The sequence below is a fragment of the Pagrus major genome, chromosome 2, assembly GCF_040436345.1.
Source record: "Pagrus major chromosome 2, Pma_NU_1.0".
In the NCBI taxonomy this organism is placed as follows: Eukaryota; Metazoa; Chordata; class Actinopteri; order Spariformes; family Sparidae; genus Pagrus; species Pagrus major.
This window is the reverse complement of record NC_133216.1, coordinates 16,496,045-16,522,912: the sequence shown is the minus strand read 5'-3', so window position 1 is coordinate 16,522,912 and position 26,868 is coordinate 16,496,045.

Below are 26,868 nucleotides of genomic sequence, written 5' to 3'. Positions count from 1 at the left end.
GCAAGATACTGATGTAATCTCGTGTCTCATTGTGACGGTCGCTGTGACAGATGTGTGGCTGACACACTGACATCACCTGGGAGCTAATGTGGCATGTGCGAGTGTGGTGCGAGATCAGTCATCCATCTAAGCAGGCTTGATGTTTATCTTAGAATATAAATTGGATGATAAATGTCCATATGCACAACTGGCATGATGGAGACTTTGGGCTTGATATTCATGTGACTCTATGGGTGTGTATGTGTTAGAGTAGCCTCTGCGTGTTCCCTGGGTGTGCTTGTAAAACACCATGTTCTGTAAAAAACTCTTTAGCGATATTCTACAAAAAAAACCCAAACACAGCACGTCCGTCCTGTATTCAAGAGCTAGAGGGGGAGGGATGGAAAGATGCAAACAAATGTGCACTGTTACGCCTTCAGCAATTGTTTATAGATGCAAGAGAAACATCTGCGCGCACCACAATCTTACAGTACTGAAGCACTTGAGGCGAACAGCATCATTAACATGGAATGTACAATCACTCTCTACAACCTAATCCCGGCCCCTTTGTCAAAAAACGATGATGAGGCACTTGCGCTCTCCAGTAACTCACCCCCTGCGCATTTATCTTTTCGAGAGTAACAACATATTCATGCAAACCATGCTCTGCTTTTCATTATTATGTTAGGTCATATTCTCTTCAAGCCCAGAGAGCAGCAGTAAATCAAGGCCAGTCTAACCTCGCGACGCTCAGAGAGGAAGATAATTGAGTGCCTCTCTGCGGTATGGCTCCATCGGATTTCTTTACCATGAATATCAAATCCAAGTATGCCAAGTGGATATACAGCATGCGTCCTTGTGGACAACAGCATTCTGAAGTTGTTGAACAGCACTCTCTCCTGAAATTAGTAGACGTCACCTTTTAAAGATGGCTCCACTGAGAAAGATGCACCACTTGAAGGTAGAGAGTGTAAATGACAAACAGTAGAGGAGAGAGGTGCATCTACCCGGGGGAACTTCTTTGACTTAACTTAAGTTGACAAGCCAGCACAAAGTGAGCATGAATATTCTGAGAACAGAAAGTAATCCAAGTGTTTTCATCCTTTGAATAGATTCTATAGAGGTCCAAACCTTTCTTTGTAAATACAATAAAATTGAACTCGACATGGGCCCAGGTTACTCTCGTGTTTACATGAAACACGGCCATGAAAAGCATCGGATAAGCTTGACGTCTCATTCTTTGAGTCACCACAGAAAAGCTCCTGATCATGCTGTGGGTTGAAATGAAAATTTACTGATCGATCCAGAGCCTCGCATACATGTTTACCTCCCTCTTCACCATGACTGTCCAGTACAGCGCCCACATTACTGAGTGTTCTCAGTGGGTGTTTGACTCTGCCAGAACTGTCCCTTGTCGCCAATTATGTCTGTGAGTTTCACGGACAGAACGGAACAATCGAGGAGTGGAGAGCATCCAGCGTGGTGACCTCTGGCTTACATCTTTGCTTTTTGCAGATTAAAAAGTACTTTGGTTGATAGACCCCATAAAGTAGTTCTAGTATTTCTGGGTTTGTTCCTGCAGCTACATTTCATGGCTGAATTTAATTATGAAAAATGATTATTAAAAATATTGCTGTAGTTAGATGTATAAATCATGGTAGATGTCCAATGTCTTGCACTAAATAGTGCAGGGTGTTGGCCAGTAAGGCAAACACAGAAATCAGCTTGAACTTGCTCTCATTAAAGACGCTTCATCTTGATTAGGGAGCATTGATAATGCAAGGCAGGATTAGGGAATTTAATCTTGAAAGGCAGGGTGAAGGACTTTAATCCTGCCTAGATTTATCAGTGCTTTACCTGTTTAAGGAGAGTCAAGATTTCTGAAATAATAACACAACTGCCAGGCAAGTGCAGCGGTACAAATTGGTCCATTGAAACTGTTCCGAACATCACTCAAACCCACATATATATGCCACCAACATTCAACATTAAGTCTATAACCATTATGTTAATATTTTCTGGAAAAAGGTCATTATTTCTTTCTCTTAATGGGCCTTTTGATCACTTAAAGACAGAGATCTGTTTAAAAATACAGTATGACATTGATGTTAATCATGCCAAATATTTCCAACAATGTTCAACCCCAGGTAAATATGTAATTTTATTTAAGGTAACGGTGCACTTCGTTTAGTCACCTGTTGCTTTAACTTCCGGGGAAACACAAGATGGTACATGAGAGAGTGAGGAAGGAATTTATCAGACGTAAATACACATAGCGTGAACAAAACTTTAAAGTATTACCTCGTCTGTGAACATTTCTGCCTGAGTCACGTCAGATAGATTTTCGCCGGCAATGGTTGCTTAACAATAGGCTTGACAACTACCACGGCCCCACACTACTTCTTGGTTATCAAACTTAGTGTTTTGATTGTCTGTCAATTGCATACTCAAAACAAGTAGGGGGCAGCATATCACCAGAGTAACCACTTACTGCTGCTAACTGTAGCTGCTGTTACCTAGTTAGCTCAGTTAGCCGTGCAGCTAGCGGTTTACACTGGGAGCTCAAGGACCAGGGGACTGTTGGTGTTTACACCACTAGCACAGGAGCTTTGGACTGGGATAGGGTGGGGCTAGCATGCTAATTTGAGTAGATATCTCTGCCACACAGTACATAGTCACCAACACAACAAAACTGCTATTTCTACACATTCTGTTAATAATTTTACTTTACTTTTAAAGGGTGTCAACTAAAATTCTTACATATTGCCCCTTTAATATCGATAAAAATAAGTCCTGTGTTCAACACAACAAATAATTTGACACTAATCAGAACAAAACAGCAAGTTGTGTCACTGAATATAGTAGAAAATCAGTGTTTGCCTTGCTTGACGTGGGCGGGCCGCCCAGGTATATCAAGGGCCAGCCAATTAGATATTTTTACATCCCATACTCAACGCCTTCTCCGAACATAACGAATGCCAATTTGACTACAAGGGCGTGAAAACATTTCATCAACAGGTAGGGCTTGTGTGTAAAGTGTCCAAAATTATTCACGCCAAAAAAATGCCCTTTCCTGCAGGTGCCAATTTTCTCAGTGTGAAATTAAAGCCGGTCAAAGGTACAGCTATAAAGTGGAATTCAAACTGTTCAATAAGGTTATGAAAAATGGATAAACACAGAGGAAATGAGGGAGTATAAGTGGTTTCAATGGTGATGTCTTAACCCCCGAAGCTGCAGAGTCACAGCTACTTTGCATATTATTATTGACTTGAGCCCAAGATGGTATCATTTTTCTGTGTGCGCATTCATGAGCATGCAGACACAGATGCAAATGTTCACACCCAAAAACACACACGCTCATACATGTGCGCACACACACCAAGACTTATTATGAAATTTCACAGCTCGCCTGTGTGGAAATTTTTTCTGATTAAATTTCATTTACTGCAACTGGGGTTTCATCACCCAATAACAGGCAGGAGAGCTGAGGCGCTGATGCATGCTTGGTTCCAGCAGGCACCAGGGGAATATCAAAGCATGCCACCTATCCTCTTTTATTTCTCTCCCTCCATCTCTTACTTTTTGCCTCTCTCCTCCTGTCCCCTTCACGCACCTCCGTCCTCACCCGCAACCTCACCACATCTCTCCCTTCACTCGGACCTTTTATTCCTCCGAATCTCTTCCTCTCTTCACTGCTCCCCTTGTTCACATTCCTTACCCAGCGTGGCGGTGTCATGTAAGACACACTGCCTGGTCCTGCAGAACGACAACAGCCCTGAGAGGACAAACCAACACCCTCGGCACCCAATGACCACAGTGACCGAACAACAGCACTTTTGTAAGAGATATAAAGGCGTGTAACAGATGGTGCACGTATAATTTTCACACTATTTCTATAGACACTTTCTTTAGCAGCAGTATATTACATAACTTCTCTAGAGAATAAGCTGAATTCCTCAGAGACTAAAGCTGCAATTTATTTTGATAATAGATTAATGTGACAACTACTTCTCAATTAATCAATGATTTGGTCTATGAATGCCAGAAAATAGTGAAAAATGCAAATCACACTTTTCCTTAAGGCCAGTGTGACATGACATTGCTTGTTTTGTCAGATCAAGAGTTTCAAAAATGTCAAATATTCTGATTTCTGCTTCATAAATATGTGCATTTTCAGCGTTTCTCTTTGTTTTGTTACTGCGTATTAATTATGCTCGGGTTTTGAACTTTTGGTCAGATGTCACCATGAAATTGCAATTGGCATTTTTCAGTTTAATGACGTTTCATGGACTAAATGATTAATCCATTAACAAATAAAATAATAAATAAATTGATTGTCATGGTACGCGGTTTCAAGAGGACATGTCTCATCTAAACCTGTCAGATGTCAAGAAGAGAGAGAGAGGAGGAGGAAGGAGACATGACTGCAAGAAAGATGTCGTGCTGCAGATGACTACACTTTTTGTTGAGAAACAAATTCCCTCATTCCTTAAGGTGACTGCAAGGAACTTTTAGTTATTGTTGACTCTAGCACCCCTGTGGACAAAAGTGGTATGGTCTGTTGTAAAGATCTTTGCTAGCATGTGCCGGCGGTGGGTTCATTCGCTTTGGAAGCGAGTGATAGAGAGAACGCAGGATGGAACGCGATGAGGTCATGTATTTGTATGTGATCTTATATGTGATCAGACCTGAGTACAGACATTAAAAATAACTATATAAAAATAGCTGTCTTTTTGCTGAAGGGTCTCCTTTGCTGTTACTAGAGGAATCACAAGACTGTTTCATAAACAAACAAAAAAAAAGTTCCTCGTTGTCACTTTAAGTATTTTGGTTTGGCTTTGTCCTCCTCTAACTGTTAACCTGATGCCAACTCATGACTCAGTTGGCAGAAAGAGGGCTAGACTCAACCACGTGGCGAGGGCGAGCAGCGCTGTGGAAAATCAGTGTATCCCACACATATGCTTTACTTGGGCGGGCCGCCCAGGCATATTAATGGCCAGCCAAGTATATCTGTGATCGTGATGGATAAACTAGGTGACAATCTGCCCTCGCTCTACCCCTTCCATCTACTGTCAGGCACACATGGTCTGCAGAGAGAAAAAAAAACATACTGTTATCGTGGAAAGTATATAACGTTGCTGTGAGAGAAATACAGGAAGGAAAGGGGAACAAAAAGGCGAGGCAAGCCAGTGTCCCTGGATTGAGTCGGACAAATAAAGCAAACTTAGAGCAATTCTGAAGATTGATAGTTGTTTTTCGAGTTTCACTCTCAGGTTGTCAAATATCAATATGCAACCGGGTTTTAGGTAAGGAATGTCTTTCTTTTCTTGTTACTGGCAACCACAGACATTCAGAGTGTGTTGTGAGCTGTTAGTAGGCACATCCATGAATAATTAAATCTTATTTAAATCCCCAGGACCTGACGACAAATCAGTTTTACCACTACTACCTGTGCCATGACACGACAATGAAAAGAATCATTAGTTTCAGCCATAGATTCAGCTCCTTTTCAGATTCTTATAAATGACTGCCAGTGGTCAGAACATAAAAAAGTGGACTCGTTTTCGGATAAAACTCCTGATAGAACTCAATGGTTTCACTTTTCACCCACATGAGCCAGAAGTTGCCTTACAATCAGAGTGTCTGCTTGATTTAAAAAATATCTGTGTCGTCAACCTCTTTGTTTAAGTGGCCACAAGTACAAGAGAATTCCCAGACTGGTCTGAGCACTGTTGCCCACCTACAAACAGTGTGGAGTGGCTCGCATCGACAGCCCGCAAAACATTTTCAAGCTGTTAGGATAACACTGGTCAATGGCCACGTGCCAGTCTGGAAGCTGATCTTGACCACAGCCTGTAAACATGAGGCAGCCGAACATACACAAGCTGATACACACACACACACACACACACACATACACAACAGGAAAAGCAACAATGGACCCATGCTGAGTTGTCGAAAAGATGGATTGATGGTTCAGTGTTTTTTTCTTGCAGTTTTTTCACAATCTTGTCTAAGCCTCGACAAAATGCATTCATTCTGTTTCCAAGCACTTGTTTTCTTTCTTTCCAAGGAATATTACTGTTTATTTCTCAGCAATGACTAGCTTTCTTAAGCAGCACACAATCGTAACTGGGCAATTACCCAGTGCTTCAGTTCATGGTTAAATGCCTCATTCGAGGGGATTTCAACAGCAGTAAAAAATAGACGACAGAGAAATGTTTGTGTGCTCTACCTCCCTTTCAGTCAAAGGATATGACATGGAAAAGAAGACTAAAAATGACTGAATACTTGACCTCAATAGGTTAACTCTCCCACCGCAGGGCTTTGACATCACAGACTAGAGTCTGCATCTCCCACACAGACTCCCAGCGGTGGTTAGGTTTAGGCATCAAAAGCACTTTGATTAAGGTTGAGGAAAGATCATGGTTTTGGGTGAAAGTTAATAAACAGTCTGGTGTCTGGTGATTCAAGACTCGCTCTGTATTAAACCAAGTCCATAACCTTTACATGAGCCATGAGTGCCCAAATGTAACCATAAAAAAAGTTTAAAGGTGCAATATGTAAGAATTTTAAGTGGACTTTCTACAGTGCTTTTCCAGTCTACCGACCACTCAAAGCCCTTTTCAACACTTACATTCACCTATTCACACACACATTCATACAGTGATGGCAGAGGCTGCCATGCAAGTTGCCGACCTGCTCATCAGGAGCCATTTGGGGTTGAGTATCTTGCTCAAGGACACTACTGTTTACTGAACGATCCACTCTAAGTAGCTGCTAGGCAGAGTATGACTTTGACAGGTGCCTTTTTCTGACACATTGCACCTTTAATAATTATGTTGTCACTATGAGTGTGTATTGTATCGCAAGACCGGCTATTTCGGTAGGAAACAAATGAAATATGTTGTCAGTGAACATTTTAACATTTAATTGACAATATTTTCCTCAGTATGTTAAAAACTTAATCAGGTCAGCATAACGTTTCTTTCAAAACATGTTTACTGTTGCAAATTTATTATATATAAATGTAATTTCTTGGGTAAGAGTTGCCACTATAAAAGCAGAAACCCCCTTTTTGATCAGTGGTCTTGGTTTGCATAGCTTTGTTATCAGCTACAGTGATCAACCAATAGACAGGGAGAAAGGGAAAAGAACATGTAATACATTTTAACTAAGGACTTGGGATCTTACCACAGTATTGCCCAAACTGTGGATTTAAAATGTGCATTGAATAGTATGTGTGAGTATTTGAGCTTACAGTGTACGTATGTACAAGAGAGAAACAAACAGAGCTCCCTGTCTACCCACATTTCTCAGCCTAGAAGACACCAGGCTTCTGGCCTGGGTTTTTGATGCCATTTGAAAGTGACCTGCATCAGAGAGTGAAAGCACACACACATACCAAGAGACGATACTCTGTACATTGCTCTTTAACATGACTTCAGACACAAGGCCAGCCTTCAGGCTGTGAAATGTCTCATCTGAAGAAAGAGAGAATACAAAAAATGTCTGAGCATCAGGGGTGGTTTTAGCGGGGTTGCAGCACAAGTAATTGATTTCTCTTCTCCATTTGCAAGAGCGCCTATAATGCCGTGGCATTTTAAAGCCTCCTGATTTGCATTTTTCTTCTTAGGAACAGTGAAATGGCACATGTGTCTTAGCTACATCTTCCATCACAGAAAAGCCCACATACAGTATATAGATAAAGATGCTGTTACAGCGCTAAAAGTCTTCAAGCATTAAAGTAATTGGAGGTTACACCATTTTCTCAAGCAAAACACTGGAAAGCAAAAATAGTTGCTAGGCAACTGCTCATGCCCAAACTCATTGGCTTATACTGTGAGACTATAATGTGATGGTAAAGTATTTCCAAAGGAAGAAGTTACAAGGAAATATTCTGGGAAAAAATTGTGAAATTTTCTTTTTTAAACCTGAGAGCGTAATATCACCAGTGTTGTTTTTCATAACACATGAGCTGCTTATGGAGATGAAATACAAAAATTGATCATCAGTCACAAATAAATGGCAATATACAGGAGAAATAATAGAAAATGTTTTACAATAAAGCCGGTGGCAGACTCAGGATGTTTGAGAAGCAGGAGCAAAAAAAAGGGCACCAGCTGTGTGCAGTGGGGCACCAGCATGCAAAAAGGGGCACCCTAGGGGGCACTATCATGTTTTATCTACTCTCATAACACAGACCAAACTGTCATTCATATTAAATTCACTTTTGTTCTTTAGTGCCACAGCAGTAATATTGTCAACGCTATTCCACAAATCATAGAGAAACAGATGATGAAAATTTTAATACAATATTGACTGTCATTTTCCATTAAGCACATTTAAATGTCAGTGTCTCCTGTGCTGAATGTGACCCTGATGCAGAATCCGGTTTGAATGATGGGTCCATGTGCCCTTATACTAAAGGAAAACAGACGTCCCCTCTCTGGGTCAATTTACTTTTCATCCTGTGGCCCACCGATCAAATTAGGCCGATGGACATATTGAGGAACCCTCTAGTGTAGTTAAGTGACAGGACTCAAACCCCCCCACACACACACGCCGGCCTCACTCGAGACAGAGACTGTTAAGAAGCTAGATGGAGGGAGCAAGAAAGAGAAGGGGGAAAAAAATTAATCACAGGATTTGACATGTTTTGCCACCACCTGTCAGCCTAATGTTTGTCAGGGTTTGGAGGAGATGACAAGGCAGGGAGGGTCATGGAGGAGGCATGCTGCCTCATTACATGTGACATGCGTAGGCGGGCAGACGTGCACACACACATGGAAGAATGATAACGTACAAGAGGTATGAATGAATCCCTCTCAGACAGAAGCCTATACAAATTGCACAATGAGTCCTTTGGAGCCATTGTCCACGATCAATACCCCATCGTCTTTGACCTTCAAACCCAGCCATTAAAATATGTCATTTACTATGCAGCAATTATTAAAACACTGACAGAGAACTGTGCATGTTCCTAACACCAGGAACAAATAAAGCAATCAACATTTACTGACACACGGAAGCAAAGGATGACACTGCTGCTCATGCAGATGACGGAGTGAGAACCATCCGAGTGCGGAGTTCACTGAGGACGATACAAATCACATGTCTTGTTGGTTGTCATCTGTTTTGTTTAATCTGTGTCAAGATCAAACAGCCAATCAGAGCTGTGAGTGTCATGTTAAAAGGTGCAACAAGTGTCAAGTTGTGACATGATAATGTGTGATACATACAACAGCTTCCCTGGGAGAATTAATCGGCTGATTGATTAACAGGGCTAAGAGGCTACAGGTGCTCCCAGAGGCTCTGTGAGGCTGTAATGCTCAAAGAAGTGGACATATTTTGACCTGAAATCACGAAAGTCGTTTGGCATTATCCTCTGGGATCATGAATGTCTGTGCAAAAATTTCATGGCAATCCATCCAATAATTGTCATCCACCAACAAAAAGACAGACTATGGCCAACAATGCCATCCCTTGAGCCACAACATTAGAATGGCTAAAAATTACTGTAGAGCTATTTTGCTTTGCTTTGTCATACATCTTCCACCAGTGGAAGGTTTTCTATCCAGGTTTCTTGCATGAACACAACAATAGTCTCTGTGTAATAGCCATCTTTTTTTCCCGAGAATACAAGTTTGTAGTTTGGCCATCAAACTATAAGAACTGCAATTTGCAGTAAAAAACCAATATAATCCATACAAACATGTCTTTGTTGCTGTACTGTTGCTTATTGTGCACAGCATTTGGCTGCGGGCTGGAGTTGACTTTTCCAACTACTAAATGCTTTGCCAGTGAAGACAGGCCTTTATTGTGGGGACTCTGAAACGGGAGGAGAAGAGGAGAGATATGGAAAGCAATCAATAGGAGCCAAGGGAGCGACTGTGTTCTGTGTTTGTTTGTGTTTGCGCGCTTCCATGTATATGTGTGCTGCTGCCTCAGAAAGTGTGTAAGCTGTATTGTGGCCCCTTGCCCTGCCTTTGATCTGTCCCTTCCTCTGAGATTTCAGACAAACAGGCCCTAGCCTTCTAGCTAATGCAAGGCCTGCTAAGCCAAGCTGAGCTATGTGGGTGCCACCTACACACTGCAGCTTTCTGTCTCTACTTCTTTCAGCCTCGCTTCCACACCTCCTCACAGCTTCCAACACTAAGTGCTCACCCTCATCTCTGGATATGTCACTATTCTTGCATTGCTTGAATATTAAGTCTATGTGTTGGAAAGAAGAGGGATTTCACGTTGACTATTTTTATTTGAATCAGTGCTGCAGAAGCATGAACACCCGCTGTTCTTAAATATCCATATATATCTATGTAGCCATTTAAAACAACAGCTTGAGCTGATTCTGTTCTGGGTTTGGACTAAGGGGTTGTTTTAAATGACCACTAGTCAGTGGATAATTTTTCTCTGTTGTGACCTTGCTAAAAAAGTCTTCCCCAAAGCACGTCAGCATGCAAGTCCCTCGAGACACAAAGCAGATGCAGGCGTGTGTTCTTTCTCCGAGGCTGCGGGCAGGCACGAGCGGTCACTTTGTAATGAGCGATCACAGTGTGGGCTGGATAACCTTCGGACTTCAGCATAATGCATACAGAATCCTACATCTCGTGATAAATCATATCGAATTACTTCATCACACTGAAACAGTTATTAAAGGGGACTTTTATGAAGTCTGTCAAGACATTTGTTGAAATGACAGGCTACATGCTGCTGGACAAGTTTGGCACAAGTTGTGGGAGAAGGGCTGCATCAGTCCATTTGTGGGTAGTTGTGACACTGTTCAACCACATCAATTCTTGTGACTGAAAAACTGACAATGTTTCAGGATATTTAGCTTGACATTCTGCAGGAATTAACATGTTAGGGTAGCAAATGTAAAAGTCAGATGATGTATAATTTTACTGGATATTCCTCAAGTAGAAGCATTTCTCTGCTGCAACATGACTTCTAGACGAATCCAGCAAACAATATGCGTTTCGTCATCTAGTGTCACCGCCATTACTGCTGTGGCAACTCAGTGTCTGCTGTGACAGCAGCATGGGTAGTTGGATTAAAGACTTTGGACATTGAGCCTCATTATTCAGATTTCACATATTAGACATTGGTTACAACAATAGCCTGAATGAATAATAGAGGGATAGAGAAAAAAATGACCATCTGCCACATTTGTGATTAAGGACTATCTATTATACAAATATTACTGTACTAATCAAAAGCTGTATTTAATCATTACAGAACAAATATTAAAAAGGATATTAAAAAAATGTAAAAATATGATTACATGATAAGGATGATTTTGGTATTCAGGATTATTTCATGAATTGCCTGGCAACAAAAAGCCAACTACAATAGTAACAATGTTAATTAATTGTTAATAGCTGTGATAATTATTATAATATTCTGGTGAACCAGTGTTTTCCCACATATAGTTTACTTGGTCGGGCCGCCCAGGTGCATTAACAAAAGTCCACAACTGGGGGTATGTTTCTTCGTCAACTTTATGAAACGTACTGCTGACGAAAGATGAATTTTGCCACGACTGATGGAGCAGCTAAGGAATACACAGGTTCTTCCTAATGTCCTAGACATCATTGTCAAAAGCAACGCGACAATGAAAGTAAAGATAAACATGCTGTTCACTTCTTAGGACAGCTTGCATTCAAACCCGAGGATACTGAATGGGGACGCTACTGCAGTAATTGCATCTTGTATACTTCCCAGATATGTGTAACTTTGCCATTATAGTGCTCTTGAGTAACCACTTTCTGTGTGTCCAAGTAAGCTGTTTATAATAACACAGAAGAGGGGACTGGGTAAGGTGAAAGGCAGGGAACATACTAAAGCGCGACTGTGCTGGAAAAGTAGACAGAAGGTTGAATCCCGCTGTGCTCTACATTTTAATTGAGAACAAGTTAAGCTGCTGATTTAATCTGTGTCCCCTGTCTGCAATAAGAGGTAGCCATGTGTAAAACTTCTGTATCTTCACCATTACCATAACTCTGTTTCTTTGTAGATAGTGTTTACCAAAGTAGGATTTGTGCCTGTGTGTGTGCGTCAGTGTGTATATGAGTGTGTCTGCACGCACGTATATCTGTCTGTTTTCTCCCCTGTTCCCGAACTCTCCAGGGGTGAACTTGCTTCGTCTGCCAGCGTCTTTTCCCCCAGAGGAACTGTACAGTGTAGCGTAGGAGGCACCAGGGGAATTCACAGCATCTGCAGCCCCTTTATTAGATATCACTCTGAAGGAAAAAAATGAGAAGCAACTTGACACAACAGTTCCCTACAAGACACTTTCTTTTGTTTGAAGAACAAAGCCACTTTTTGATTTGCGTTACAGAATCGGTGGATAGATGGTATTATATTGTCTCAGGGACTTTGGATATTATGTCACACAGAAAAAAAAAACATGTTTGGGAGGAGAATATGAGTTTAAACAGAGTACAATGCTGTTGCTGTGGCATCCTCAGGATTAAAAATTGGTATCCTTGTGTGTGGGCTAGGGCCCTGCGTGATATATTGTTTTGTCATACCAACTTTAATACCAATTAAAATCCAATCCATCATTTCGAGTAGGCGAGCTCATTCATAACAAAATCTTTGGCAACGTGTTCCACTGTGTGTATTGCATTTATCAGTTATTTTTGACAAAATCTAAAGCCGTGCCAAGAAAGAGACAGAGAGCTTGGGTAATTAGATCTCGACATCGAGGCCAACTGGCCAGTCCATCGGCCGTGACTGTCACTCATCTCCCAAAACAACCACTAAAGGTTGATGTAAAAGTGCGTGTGAGAGGGAGATAGAGAGTGACAAACAGCTGTGTGTTTCTGAGAATACATCTGTGCAATTGTCTTTGTTAGAATGGGAATGACCAATTTAAGCAAAGCTTTGCACAGAAACCAGACCCCATCTTGGCTCAATTACATATTGAGTCAATATGAAAATCAGTGAGCTGCTGGGAAAAGGCTACCCTGAATATTTTTTCATCCAACTGAGAAAAAAAAAAAAAAAAAAAAAAAAATGCAGCCGCAGCATTTTCTGAATATTTCCGGCCTTCTTTTCACACAGATTCAGCACATTCATAACGCACTTCAGCCAACGGTGAGACTGGTAATTTTGCAGGCTTCGATACTTTTTAATAACAGCAACAGTTACTTTGTAAATAGGCTTGAATATAAAATGTGTGCTCTTCTCAAAGAGGATGTCAACAACCTGACATTTCAAGCACAATAACTACAACCAAGGCTGGATTAAATCAAACTATATGCAACTCAATTCTGAAAATGTGAAGGTGGAAACTTCAGCATCTTTTCAAGGAAATGTAAAATTCCTCTGAAGAGGGATGAATGCGCTGTGGTAGACCGCTGTGCTGTTAGATTTTTGCACCTTGATTTCATTCCTCTTTTATGGCGGTTTACCCCCTTTAGGCCAAACTTCTTACTGAATGCTGGAGTATTCCCCCAAAACCTCCACGTATCAAAACAAAGACCTCATTTCTAGGTGTGAAAGTGGCTGCAAAAATCATGTGTTTGTACTATAGGCTACACTCATTACAGAAGACAGGCATCTTGGATATCCCATGGGGGTAGTGCAGCACAAAGAGGTGAGAGAATCATGCTCCTAGTGATCTCACCATCTGTTACGCTGGGATTGATTTCTGCAGCATCTGGCTGAATGCTTGTCTACATTTCAATGACCTGCATCACTCCCTGCATCGCTGTCTCTGTCTCTCTCACCCACACAAACACACATATGCCTACATATGGTCACACAAACACACGTTCTTGTGCTTCTATCCTTATGAGGACCCTTTACTGACTACACACATAGATGAGAAAATGCCTTTTTCTTTCGCTTTTTGACAGAAAAGTAAAGAAGAAGTAAAGTCTGGGTATTTTGCTCATTATATTCATTACGGTACAACAATAAGGCAGCTTGGTCACCATGCAAGTTTTGATAATGTCTGGTGATACAAGTGATGGTAGCTGGTCAAAACATGTAAGCCACTTCCACATGAAATGAAGATGTACATAATTGTTGCCCACCACCACACCTCATTCCATCATTCCTCCAAAACACTTTCCATTCAACATATGTTTGACATTAGCAGAGCAAAAGAGCCCGTGAAGACCTATAAATCCTCTCAGCTTATCAAACTGAAGTCAATTTCAGTGAGATGTTGTCAACATTCATTCACTTATAGTTCCCATCCTTTCACCTTGAATAATTAAATATAGCTCAGAAAATAGCAACAGTGGCTTTGGCTGTGAGTTGTTTTTTTAATGATAACTCAGAGGTCGCCATGTGAATAATAGAACTATCACATACACTAATTGAAATATGAGCCAGTCTATAGACAGTATTTCTGTTTGCTGCATATTCCTTAATTAAATCTAAATCTCTTACATATAGTCCAGATTGGTACAGTACAATCACTTCAATATTTATTCATACATATCACTACATACCAGATGTTTGTCTAGCCAGCTAGAGAGTCTGGATTAGAGCCAAGCCCACCTGGAGTCACTTCGGATTACTTTTAAAATTTTGGGATTAAAAAGTGGATTTATCTTCACTCCTGTTTATCAACCTGACTGCAGCAGTTGCAACAGGCAACCTAATGAAACACATCCTTAGCTTGAGGAAACATGTAGATTTCTCTGGGTTTTGAACATTGTTGGAAACATTTGGGATAATGTAGTCCACAACTCGGGCAGCACGGCGGCACATTGGTTAGCGCTGCTGCCTCACAGCAAGGATTGCATGGGTTCTCTCCGGGTACTCCGGCTTCCTCCCACTATCCAAAGACATGCAAGTTAGGTTAATCAGTCACTCTAAATTGCCTGTAGGTGTGAATGTGAGCGTGAATGGCTGTTTGTCCCTATATGTTAGCCCTGTGATGAACTGGCGAGTGTTGTGTTGAGTCAGTGTTGGCTGGGATCAGCTCCTGCCCCCCTCCCCCTGTGACCCTGTGAAGGATTATTAGCGGTAACAGACAATGGATGGATAATACACAACTCAACAAAATATATAACAAAGGTCTATTCATTTTAAGACATTATAATGCAGAATTGCTACATATTATATCTTTAAGAAATAAAAAAAATATTATGTAATATATAATATAATATGTGATATTACTCACTTTAGCTCAACAGCATTAGTGATGTATAAAGGGTGTTAAAGTTAGGGTTGATTATCAGGAAAAAACTGAAAGGAATGGAGTGTTGATCATAAAATCCTATTGCTTGGACAAATTTTCAGAGGACTGAGAAATTATCCAAGATACCAACAGATTAAGCGTATTTCACTCTCCCAAAGCATCCTGTTGTGACAACCAAAGAGATAGCTTCGCCCCGCTCTGCATTCATACATCAATGTTCTGCATTTTTTCCAAGCTTTGGCCACATGGGAGAATACTTGAATGCTGATCTGAGGGAGCGGGGATGTGTTGTGTGGGATACCGAGTTGCACACTGTTCAGGGGTGTCCAATTGAAGTCCTACTTCAAACATCCTGTTACCACATTATGTGGGAGTGTTTGCACATGTACTCCTCTGTATGTAGAGCTATTTATTTGTTTGCTACATTTTGTAGCCCATTTTAGCTGAAGGAATATGAGAGGGCAGGCAAAAGGAAAAAAAAGGTTACTTTCAAAGTTGGGATTTGGTTGAGGGAGATTTGGTAGCTCGAAGTGGTAAACAATCCTTGACCTGACATTATCCACGAGAAGAGCCTGCAATCAGCTCTAAGCCTCTGAAAAGAGAATGATAGGGATGGTGTGGCCTCAAGAACATTGTGCAGGCTGGTTCACAAGGCACTAGGAAAAACCTAGAGGGAAATACAAACAAAACACTGATATTTACCTGAAATTTATACACTAGTAATTTAAATAATAAGCTACCAAGGCTGAATTATACGATTTGTCTGGCAAACAGTGACTATGTGGCGCAGTAAGTTGTACCTGCTAGGCCTGGGAAGTCACCACAATTCTGTACACTATTTACTTGCTTAGGCATTGTTTGAAAACACAGTGTCCCTCAGCTGTCAATCAACCGAGTGTTAGTAATGTGGTAGTAATTTAGCATCCTGATGCATTTTGCTATGAAGCATCTTTTTTTTTAGTCTGATCTGCTGGCCACTGAGCAGCTCCACTGGAACCGATAGGGATAAGGGCCTTACTCAAGGGCACCTTAGTGGTGGTAATGAGGGAGGGGCAAGCGCTGCCTTTTCCTTTCCCCACCCAGAGTTATCCTGCCGGTCTGGGGATTTGAACTGGCAATCTTCCAGTCAGGGTCACAGGCTTAAAGAAAATAACCTTTTAACCCACCACATCAGCATCTGTATATTCAAATGGTGTCTATGGTAAGTACAGCCAAAGCATTTAGATTGTGATATGTTAGATTAAGGATATGCAGCCAGTACTGGCTGCGTAAATGTTAGAAGGGGTGCAAGTGGCATTGGGTGCAATTGATCTTCTTTGCGTCTTAAGAACAACTCTCCAATATATTGGAGAGGGGAATTTTTATGGCATTTTTATAATATTTAATATTTTTTTAAGTCATTTCCTAACAATGTTGATTACCCACATTTTCCCTTAGGCTTACATTGCGAAAGAAGTGGCTGTAAAGTGGAGGGTAAATTTTTTTGAGCATTACTATCCCATTGAAATGATGCGTTTCACAATCCTAACTTGAGCCATTCGGTCCAGTAACATTTGGAAAGTCTACAAGAGCTGCACGACTAAATAATTTTAGCCGTATTCACGTTAAGTGGTCACGTTAAGTGGTGGCACTATTGTATAAATTTATAGGGCTGACCTGAATGCTTTAAGCTTCTACCGTTACCACGGCAATCAATGTCCAAATCAGTATTCGAATGCCTCGAATCCATCAGCTACACTTAGAAATATAAAAAAAGACTGATAAAGAGAGAAAACTGGAGCCCCTCCATTGTGTATAATTAGTCCTCAAACCCACAGACATAAGAACCATGCACTTGCCGAAGCTTCAAAGCCCCAAAAATGGTATTCGGAACAGTCCTAATATATACCCTCATCTGACTAATGCAACCTTAACAAAGAACTGCAGTAATTAAGAACATTTCAGTCTCTCCTGAACTGTAAATCCATCACCATATGCCCCTTTTTTGGCAGGGTTGTGGCAGGTGGGGGTGGGGGGTGCATATTTTCAGATCTTGCCTAGGGTGCCACCCAAACTCGAGCTGCCTCTGGGAATAAAAACCACTAGGGGAATACAATAGCTGCTCCATTATTTGCTTAATGTGCAAGCAAACAATAAGATTACACAAGTGAATTGGAGCGTAGTCTTAAGACATTACCCAGTGTAGTCTTATGACACTTTATATTATCCATGGCCTTTGTGGCGTTACAATAAAAAACCAGGATTGTGAAAAAAAGAGAATGACTCCATTTGCAGTGTCAATAGAGAGCCGTGGCATTTTGCCCGAGTCAACACTGCTAAAGCGTGGCATTTAGACATCGAGAGAGTATTCTCACCCACTACTGGCCTTCTCATCATCAGCGCCATTAATATCTAGCATGAAGTGAAGCTACATCGATTGTGCAGAAGTATTTCCTTTTCTACATTTTGGAAGTTGATGTATTTTAAATGCTCAGTACCTGTTCAAATCCTGACACATTAATATGAGATCCACCCATGGGCACGCTTGAGACAGCACGGATTAGAACACATTCAATATTGATGTTTGAATTGGAGCCGAGACAAGTCGTCATGGCTGCTGTAAAGGTTGGTGCTCTTTCACACTTTGACTGGAACATATTAGCAAAAATAAGCTGAAGGGTTCAGGGCATGATATCACTATAATCCCACTTAAATATCAAGAGCTGTCTTGTAAACAGTGTATAAGGGCAGACTGCTGTCTTTTCATTCCAGTTGTTTCGTATTCGCATTTGCCATGCGACATGGATGGATTGGATATGAGAGTGAATTTCTGTCCGCAGTTTATTTCAGTCCGACATATATAAATAAGAATAGAAGAATGAGCAAGCTGTTCCCATGAACAGTAATAATGAATGTCAGTCTTCATTTCATATAGAGCACTAATTGTTAAACTCCCACCAACAGCTTGAGCCATACAACTAGATCTCAAGACTGGAAAAATACTAAGGTATAGGACTGAATGGGGGGAGGCTGCCTTCAGTATTGCTACACAAATGAAATGGAAGAATAATTCTAACTCAAGCTAAGCTGTCCTCTCTGGGATCATATGGTGGTTTTAAAGAGCCAGTGGCTGTGCTGCAAGACAAAAACTGTTTTAAAGTGTGCACATATGGGTAGCGGTATGGGCTTACGTTCATGTATATGTGTATGTACATACATGTATCTGCAAATGTGTATAAATGTGTTCATATGTGTATATTTTATTCCTTTAATTGTGTCCTCCCTGCTAAAACAAGGGATAAATAAATAAAAAAAATAATTCCCATGCAGCTGTTGGATCATCTGCCAACGACCTGCATCTGAACTAATGTCTCTAATTAGGTAATGAAACCCTCTAATTTCAGGGTTCGTGCCATGGTATGTAACTCCTGCTGCTAAAGACTCCCAGCTCAGCTACTACAACATTGTAAAAACACACGAAGATATTTTAATTATTATTTTATTATTATTTTAATGTATATAAAGCAAGACTATGTCAAAATTGCACCACTGATTGTTGTACGAACTTAAATACCTGCAGTCACTGTTTCACTGTAAGATGACTCTATTCAGTAATGAGTAGTACGTGCATAGCATACACGCTTCCTCTAGCTCCAGTTAAGCAAAAATGTTATGTGACAGCAGGGTGAATGGCTTTAAAGGAGTTGGTAAAAGTTACACAATTTTATCATGATCTTGAATCAATGCATCAATATATAAAGCGCACAGCATTCAAGAGAGACTTTTAATGAAAAAAATATGTATTCACTTGTTAAAGGTCACAGAAATATGATGCAATTTCTCATTTTGTCATGTTTCCACTTTGTATTAACTACTGTGTATCTGTGTGCCAGACATAAAGCATACCAGACCTCAAACACTGACTAAATTTAGAAAATAATAGCAAAAGCTCTGTGGAAACTTGATGCTTAATGCCAAGTGGTCATTTTATTTACTTTTTTTAAAGCATTTGCATCAGAGTGAAAGTCTTCTAACAGATTAACCATGTCTAGTTTTATATGCTCGGCTTTTTTTTACTGCAGTTTGTTCCTATGGTTACACAGGTTGTTAGTCAATGTCAATGAAAAGCTGCAACACGGTTGTGTGTAGGGAAAGAAGGTTTCACTGGATCAAATGCTACTATGGCCTCACATATCTGTATATCAATGAGGCACACCCAACCCGAGTGTGTCTCATGTTGCTGATTGTGCTGTCTTTTTTCCTGCAGACGGGAAATCAGAGGGCCAGCTAAGCAGACGGTCCATCAGAAGAACAGCAATCACACTTGAACCACACTACCTGTGCACTACACCCTCTGGCCAGTTCATAAACAGTTTTCATTAAGACTAAAGCTATAAAATGTACTTGTTTAAAAGCTGCACAAGAATGGAGGAGAAGCAAACTATCAAACTTCACAAAGTAAACAGAGAACTCATAAAAGAAATAATCATAAAAAAAGGTTTTTGAGGAAATTGGATATTGAAATGAAATAAAAGAAGCCAGTATGGTAAAATAAATATACACACACAGTCAATGCCACTAAATTTCAGACCAATACAGCTTTCAGGCCAATACTGGTAAAAGGTGCTTAGCTGGTAAAATGCGACACATTCAGTGTTGGACTCTGGCAGGCAGACAAACCAACCCATTAAAGCTGTGCTCTCATCTTATGATGTGCACCATCTATCCTTTTGTTTCACTGGGCCTGAGAAAGGGGCTCTTTGCTACATTGCCAAAAGGAAACTTCATTGTTTGACGTATCCATTAAAATGCAGCGGTGAACCAAAGCTAATAAAAGGAGACAGAGGACAACAGCATGACCACCTAACGGCATCATAAAGTTAGTGAGGGGAGCATAAATAATGGAACACTCATTTTCTTGAACCGCCTTGGTCTAGAGCTGCTAGGGCTTTCTCTGTAGCACAGGTTTTTGCCGGGCAGCATGGAAATCAGTTTGGAATATTGGTACTGACTCGGGATGGAAAATGTATGAATGCCGTGCCACTGACTATATAAATTAGGTGCATTGGAGCTGTAAAGTAGTTCTGTCAGAAAGAAAGATAAAGTATTGAACCAACAGGTAAAAAAATGTGGGAACGGACTACAGTAATGGCATAATGCAGGCCGGTTTCACCTCAAGAGACATACTGACTGATGATATAAATTTTGTAAAGTCATAGCTAGACTTCAGTCGTTGGTCTGGCAAATAACGTACTGAGGCCAAGAGACAGGCTACTGTATCATCCTGTAGAAGTAGAGTTATTTAGAGATTTATACAATGAATCAAGCCCAGAATTTAGGCTTTAAATTACAAGAGAGACTTCACCCACAGCATCCATCTAATAGTTGTTGAAATGTTTCGGTGTGGACCAAAGTAGTGACCCAACCCAGAGACCAACATTACCCTCTCTATAGCCATGTTGCAAGCGTGGCTAAAAACTTAAGGCTCAGTCAATTTAAGCAGTGTCAAAGCAAAATGTTCAAATAAGAGAATTCAAATGAAATGTGCACCACCCGTCAGTGGTTCTGCTGCAGTGCAGTGGCTGCAAGGTTCCCAGAGAGCTAAGTGAGGCATGACAGTGCTCTCCATCATTTCCCACAACTACTCCAGAAAACAGCATCATCACTACAGCCTCAGCCACCAGCACGCCCCTCATACCCAGGGTGGCCATCTTTAACCAAAGCCATTGATTCAACCCCTCTCTGCAAACGAGCCACATCATATAGTCAATCAGCAGTCCAAACTGCAGTCTTAATACCCTCCAGAGGAGAGCCACTCAAGTCATTAAGGTAATATCCAGTCCTAAACACCCAACCAGCATCATCCTGATGATGCCCCAGATCTCTGACTTACACACACATGCACCAAATATGCCGCCATCAAGCTACTATTAAAATTAATGTAGCTGTCACTTAAGGTAGCAATGGAAGTACTGGTACATGTGCGTATGCGAACAAGTGTGTGATAACATTTATTTCTATCTGTGCGTAGGAACTGAGATAGTTCCTCCACAGTGGACTGCCACTGTCACAATGATGGGGGAACGAGCCTTGTCAGAAGAGATTCAGGGATAGTGCTGCATTGGTGAGACTTAGAGCCAGGATAAATCTGGCCTGTGTGAAAAAGAGGCAGGGGTGCAATTGCCCAAACACGGAGGAAGAAAGAGATGGCAGTTTGTTTGCAACAGCATGGACACTATTGCTCAGCAAGGGTGAGAATGGAATCTATTCACCACAGAGAAAAGAGACCACTCTCCTTTTTGTACCTTGTCTCTCAACGTGTCCCTTTGGTGTGCCACCCCACATGCTCCCACGCTCTGTCGTTATGGCCTCATTTCTTTCAGGACACCTTTTTCCTCCTATTAATGGCAACCCTTCGGTCCAATCTTTCATACAGTTATTCATATCTGAAGGTCAGTGGCAACCTGACATGCACTCAGAGGAGAGATAACCTGGCTGAAACAGATGACAAATGTAGATTCACATACGGAGGGGGAGAAAGTCAATCAATTTTTAAATTGGGTATAGATTGAACATGCCGAATCAATTTCAACTGATCTGAAGGTAATGGCCATGGGCAATGCGGATGAAACATGTTAACTCCCATGGATGCCATCATTTAGGTACTCTGATTTATCCCACGCTGCAAAATTCATCATGCAGCATCTCTTACTATATTGCATGGTCTCGAAGATCTTGTCTGTTGTGAGTTTAAGAGGAGAGCGCAATGGTTTTATTAATGAAAGGTAGAAATGCATGTAATGCGATGGTGATGTAAAAGGTCTAATTAATGCTAGAGTTTGTTTTTCCAACCCAGATTTTACTTTAAAGGAGATATATTATGCTCATTTTCAGGTTCAGTATAGGTTTGCATGCTTTAGTGCTCAAAAAACACATCAGTTTTCTCATACTGTCCAGTGCTGCAGCACTGTTTTCCCCCTCTGTCTGAAACACTCTGTTTTAGCTCCTATCTCTTTAAGGCCCTCCTTCTGAATACCCAGTCTTCTCTGATTAGTCAGCTCACACACGCCTGAGCCAGCAACAACAGAGCAGCTGTGCTGAATCAATTGTTACGTGCCAAACTAGCCACTAGGCGTTAATAATGCAAATGTGTGACTCCATGACATAGTGTGATGGCACAAAGTAATGGAATTACCTTTAAATTATTTTAAAACATAGGTTCTCCTTTTCATAGGTTTGGCTACGAGTCCTCTTTGTTGTGATAACATTCTGTATGCAAGATTATTTGTAGACATACACACAGCTTTCGGAGAAACTGCACACAATCAGAAAGGTTTAAACAAGTCTGTATTTAGTTATATAATATCAGTCAGAGGTTATGGCTCAAACTTTCCATCATGATTATGCATTACATTTAGCACACCTACCTTCTTTCTCAAAGTTTATGCCCTTTCTGTGGTAATGCATGTATGTACTTTTGTTTATTATGTTGACTTTTTCCATTTACAAATAAGTGATTGTGAAAATGCGATAGAACAGGGAATTTGTTTGAAGCCTGCCTGGTTGTCTGACAGCTCATGTTGCTCTCATGGGGGAATCCAAAATTAAAGCTGTGTCTAGCCATGTCAGCACATCCTTAGATTTTTGCAATAATACTGGATGGGTGACAAGCTTTCATAACCAATAGAAATGATGGACAAAACTATAAAAATCAGACCAACGCTGTACAAACAAATTTTGCTCTTGACGTCTTAAGGTAGAAGTGCATCATAAGCAAAGCTCATGGCCTTCCTTTCTTTTGAAATATGAAAAAGTTACTATTTTAAGACAGAAAAGATTTCTCTTATACTTAAGATCTCTCTAAAATGGGGGAAAAAATCAATTTGCAGTGCAGATGACATCAGGTGCCAGCATAAACATACATCAAGTGTGTTTAGTGTTTAATGCATGCATGTCAAGATATTGTTATGTATTTTCATGAAGCTATGTCAACAAAAATGATCACTTAAACAAAGGAGTGCCAACTGTAGATAGATAGATAGATAGATAGATAGATAGATAGATAGATAGATAGATAGATAGATAGATAGATAGATAGATAGATAGATAGATAGATTGTATTGTCCATTCCAGGATAATTATTTTCACATTCCGTACAGCCACAAGAATTACACAAACAACTTAACAAGAACAACATCAATACTACAGACGTATACCCGCCACCAAACACATATACATTTCACCACAGTTACAATCTTTTCATTCTTTTGTTTAGTTCAGTTGTGTCATATGGTATGAAGCTTTTGTTGAATTTTATTTTCTTCCAAGCCAGTGACCTGTATCGTTGGCCAGATGGAAGGAGTGTGAAATATGTGTTAAGGGGATGACTGGGATTAAGTGCTATGGAGTGTGCTCTGCGTGCAGTGGCTGTGCTATTGAGGTCTAAGAGGTTGGGGGTAGGGAGCCCAATGATCTTGGCAGCTTTGTGTGTGATCTGCATTAGTTTGTTTATTATTTTATTAAGAAAACAAACACAAGGGTGAAATGAATAGAGATACTCAATAAAGGATCAGAAATCCTCTCAGTGCTCTGAATTGATGGCAGGTCTTTGTGCCAATGTACTCTGTGGTGGTCAGAGTGCCAATTCCCTTATATTTAGATACTCAATGCGAAAGAAGCGGTGTGACAAATGTATTGGTCTTAATCCATTCTGTCAGCTTAATACTGCACACACAGCACGCTGCAGACAGTGCAAAAAGGCCCTTCATAAAATGTTGTCCACCAAAATTAATGTTATACAATTATTTTACCGATGAATAGATTTAGTGTAGATAACCTTGGGAGCTCTTGTTCAGCTAGAAGTTGTATAAAGCAATCAACTATTGGGAGCTCAAGGTGCTGCTGATTATTAACCAGATCTGTGTTGTGCTCAGAGTGAATCATTTAAACAATGCTTAACATACTGGAGGAACTTTTTGGGATCACATATTCTCTATAAATAGCATTGGGATTAGAAAACAAGAATGCTGTGTGTATGTGTTTGTGTGGGAGAAACAAAGAGAGTCAGAGAGACACAGAGGAAGGCAACAAGAGTCAGAAAGAGAGTGAGGAGGGGATACAAAGGCTAAACAATCAGAGAGATCTCTCTTGCCTTTGTTCACCTGAGAAACTTTGGAGCTCAAGGACATTGTGTCTGTGTTGTTTGGCAGGAAACATTCTGAGGGGAATGAAAAACTACTTTTAAGAGATAGCTTGTCTCGCTTCTGAAAAGACTCAAATATGAAAAGAATAATACGAAATGGGCCCAACACTAATCTGACTGTCACCATACAGCATCTTAGATTGACTCATTCAATTTTAGAATTGGAGTGAAAAGTCTCCTGTCATCTGCTGTGCACGAAATATGCAGCTGATGGAAGCCACGTAAACTTGGGAAATGATGACTCATTGGTTGTCTCTCTCGGAACCTTTAAAAATACCAAAGAAACAAAAAGCAACAAAAAATTGACAAGTTGAAATTTTTAACAGATGACTACTAGATGAAAAGTCGGGGGGGCTGCGACTGTGCACGGAATGCTTTGGTAATCCATCAAATATTTATTGAGATAGTTCACCTAAAACCCACAAATATTAACCTTGCTTGTGGAAAAGTAAGGGGATCACCAAAGTCTTTAGGATTAATTCTCTGGTGGGCATTAATGTCTGTGCAAAGTTTTATGGCAATCCTGTTATGGCAATCTTGTTTCAGTCAGACACAAAGAGACCAACCGATCATCAGACCTGAGGCTTAATTGATAAGAACAGGTAGATCGAAACACAGATACTTTGTATAGCAAAGTGGGTTAGTACTGACCGCATTATGTGTTGTCTATGTTTCCTGCCAAACAGACTTGCCAGATTAATTGCATGAATCTAATCTGCTGAAACAAGAACATTTGCTTTAAAGCAGCTACAGAGATTTTTTTTTGTTGATTCTGGCGACCTCTGTGGACAAAAGCAGTATTTTCGTATTTTTCTTTTTTAAACTGTTGATTGCAGGATGCATGGTGATTTTGGTGCGGCTATGCAGATTTGTAAATGTACTATGATGACGGTGAAACAAAATAAACCTTGTTTCAGTAACATCACCATTCATGCACCTAGGTTACATGTAATCCTAGCAGAGATGTTATCAGAGAAGAGACAAATTGCTTAAAAGCATTATGAATAGAAACACGATGCCAGAGGCGGTGGTTGTTTCTCAAATACTGACGCTTTTGGATGGTGGCTGACCTATGACTACTCTGAAGGTGTTAAAAGCTTCAGCAGCTGAGATGTGAGAAACTCTGCACACAACAACTGTAATCCAGGTTCTTCACCAGTCTAAGTTTTATGGGACAGTGGCAAAGAGAAAGCCACTGCTGAAGAGTTCACCCAAAGGTATGTGCGAGACTCCAAGGTCAACTGGATGAAGGTTCTTCGGTCTAATGAGACCAAAATGGAGCTTTTTGGCCATCAGACTAGATGCTATGTTTGGCAGACACCAAACACTGCACATCACCACAAACACACCATCCCCGCCGTGAAGCATGGTGGTGGCAGCGTCATGCTGTGGGGATGCTTCTCAGCAGCAGGGCCTGGAAGACTTGTTAAGGTGGAGGGTAAAATGAATGCAGCAAAATATAGGGAAGTCCTGGAGGACAACCTGATTCAGTCTGCAAGAGAGCTACGACTTGGGAGAAGATTTATTTTCCAGCACATCACCTGAAATGAGTGGCCGAGTCAAAGCCCAGACCTCAATCCAATAGAGAATTTGTGGCTGGACTTGAAATGGGCTGTTCACGCCCAATCCCCGTGCAACCTCACAGAGCTTGAGCAGTTTAGTTACTTTTAAATAAGTCACAGATCTTAAATATCAAATATATTAAAAATCAAATATTTTATCAGACATGAGATATAGTAGGAACTGGAAAGATAAGGCACTTTTAAAGGATCGCGACACCACTGACCTAATTTGGGTTTGAAGAAAAAAGATTGTGGCTGATACATAAGCACATTCCTTTGATAAAGATGTTGATGCTAATAAGCGCCTCAAGCGGAATGTTTCAAAACATCCCCTGTATGAAGTATCAATAGAGAACAGGCGCACTTGAGAGAAGGTGAAGCATCAAATCCCAGAGTTAAGCCTTGGCCTCAGAGCGCTGCCTCCTGTCTCCCCGAGGATCCCTTGCAGAGCTGGATCAGCATGCTAAGTAAGATCCTGCACAGTCAGAATAGAAACCACTAGAACACAGACGGCTTAAGCGTCTACTCCACTGTGAATAACAGGGTTTAATAACAACAGGGTTTAACTTAGCACTCAGCCACTAATTGCTCACGCAGTAGACAATTTGTGAATGTAATACATTATTAAAATGATTTTATGACCAAATACTATTATACATAATTAAGGAGTTTGAGCTTTAGATGTAAAATCAGTATTTAGTGATTCCGTTTAACTGAACATTTCACCTGTGTGTACAAACGTTATTGATTCTTACAAATTGCTTAAGCTTTCAATCAAAACACAATGAAAACAAAGATGTAGTTTAATGAGGTCTTCAAGTAGAGTAAAAACATTGGAGTTGTTGTCTTCATTGTTAAACAACTACCATTACTGATGAAAATATCTAACTATGGAAGCCCTGAGGGGCAAGTGAAGATTTTTTTCCTGGTGATCCATTTTCAAAGTCGGATCTAATTTGTTTTCTAACTTACAATCTGGTGGG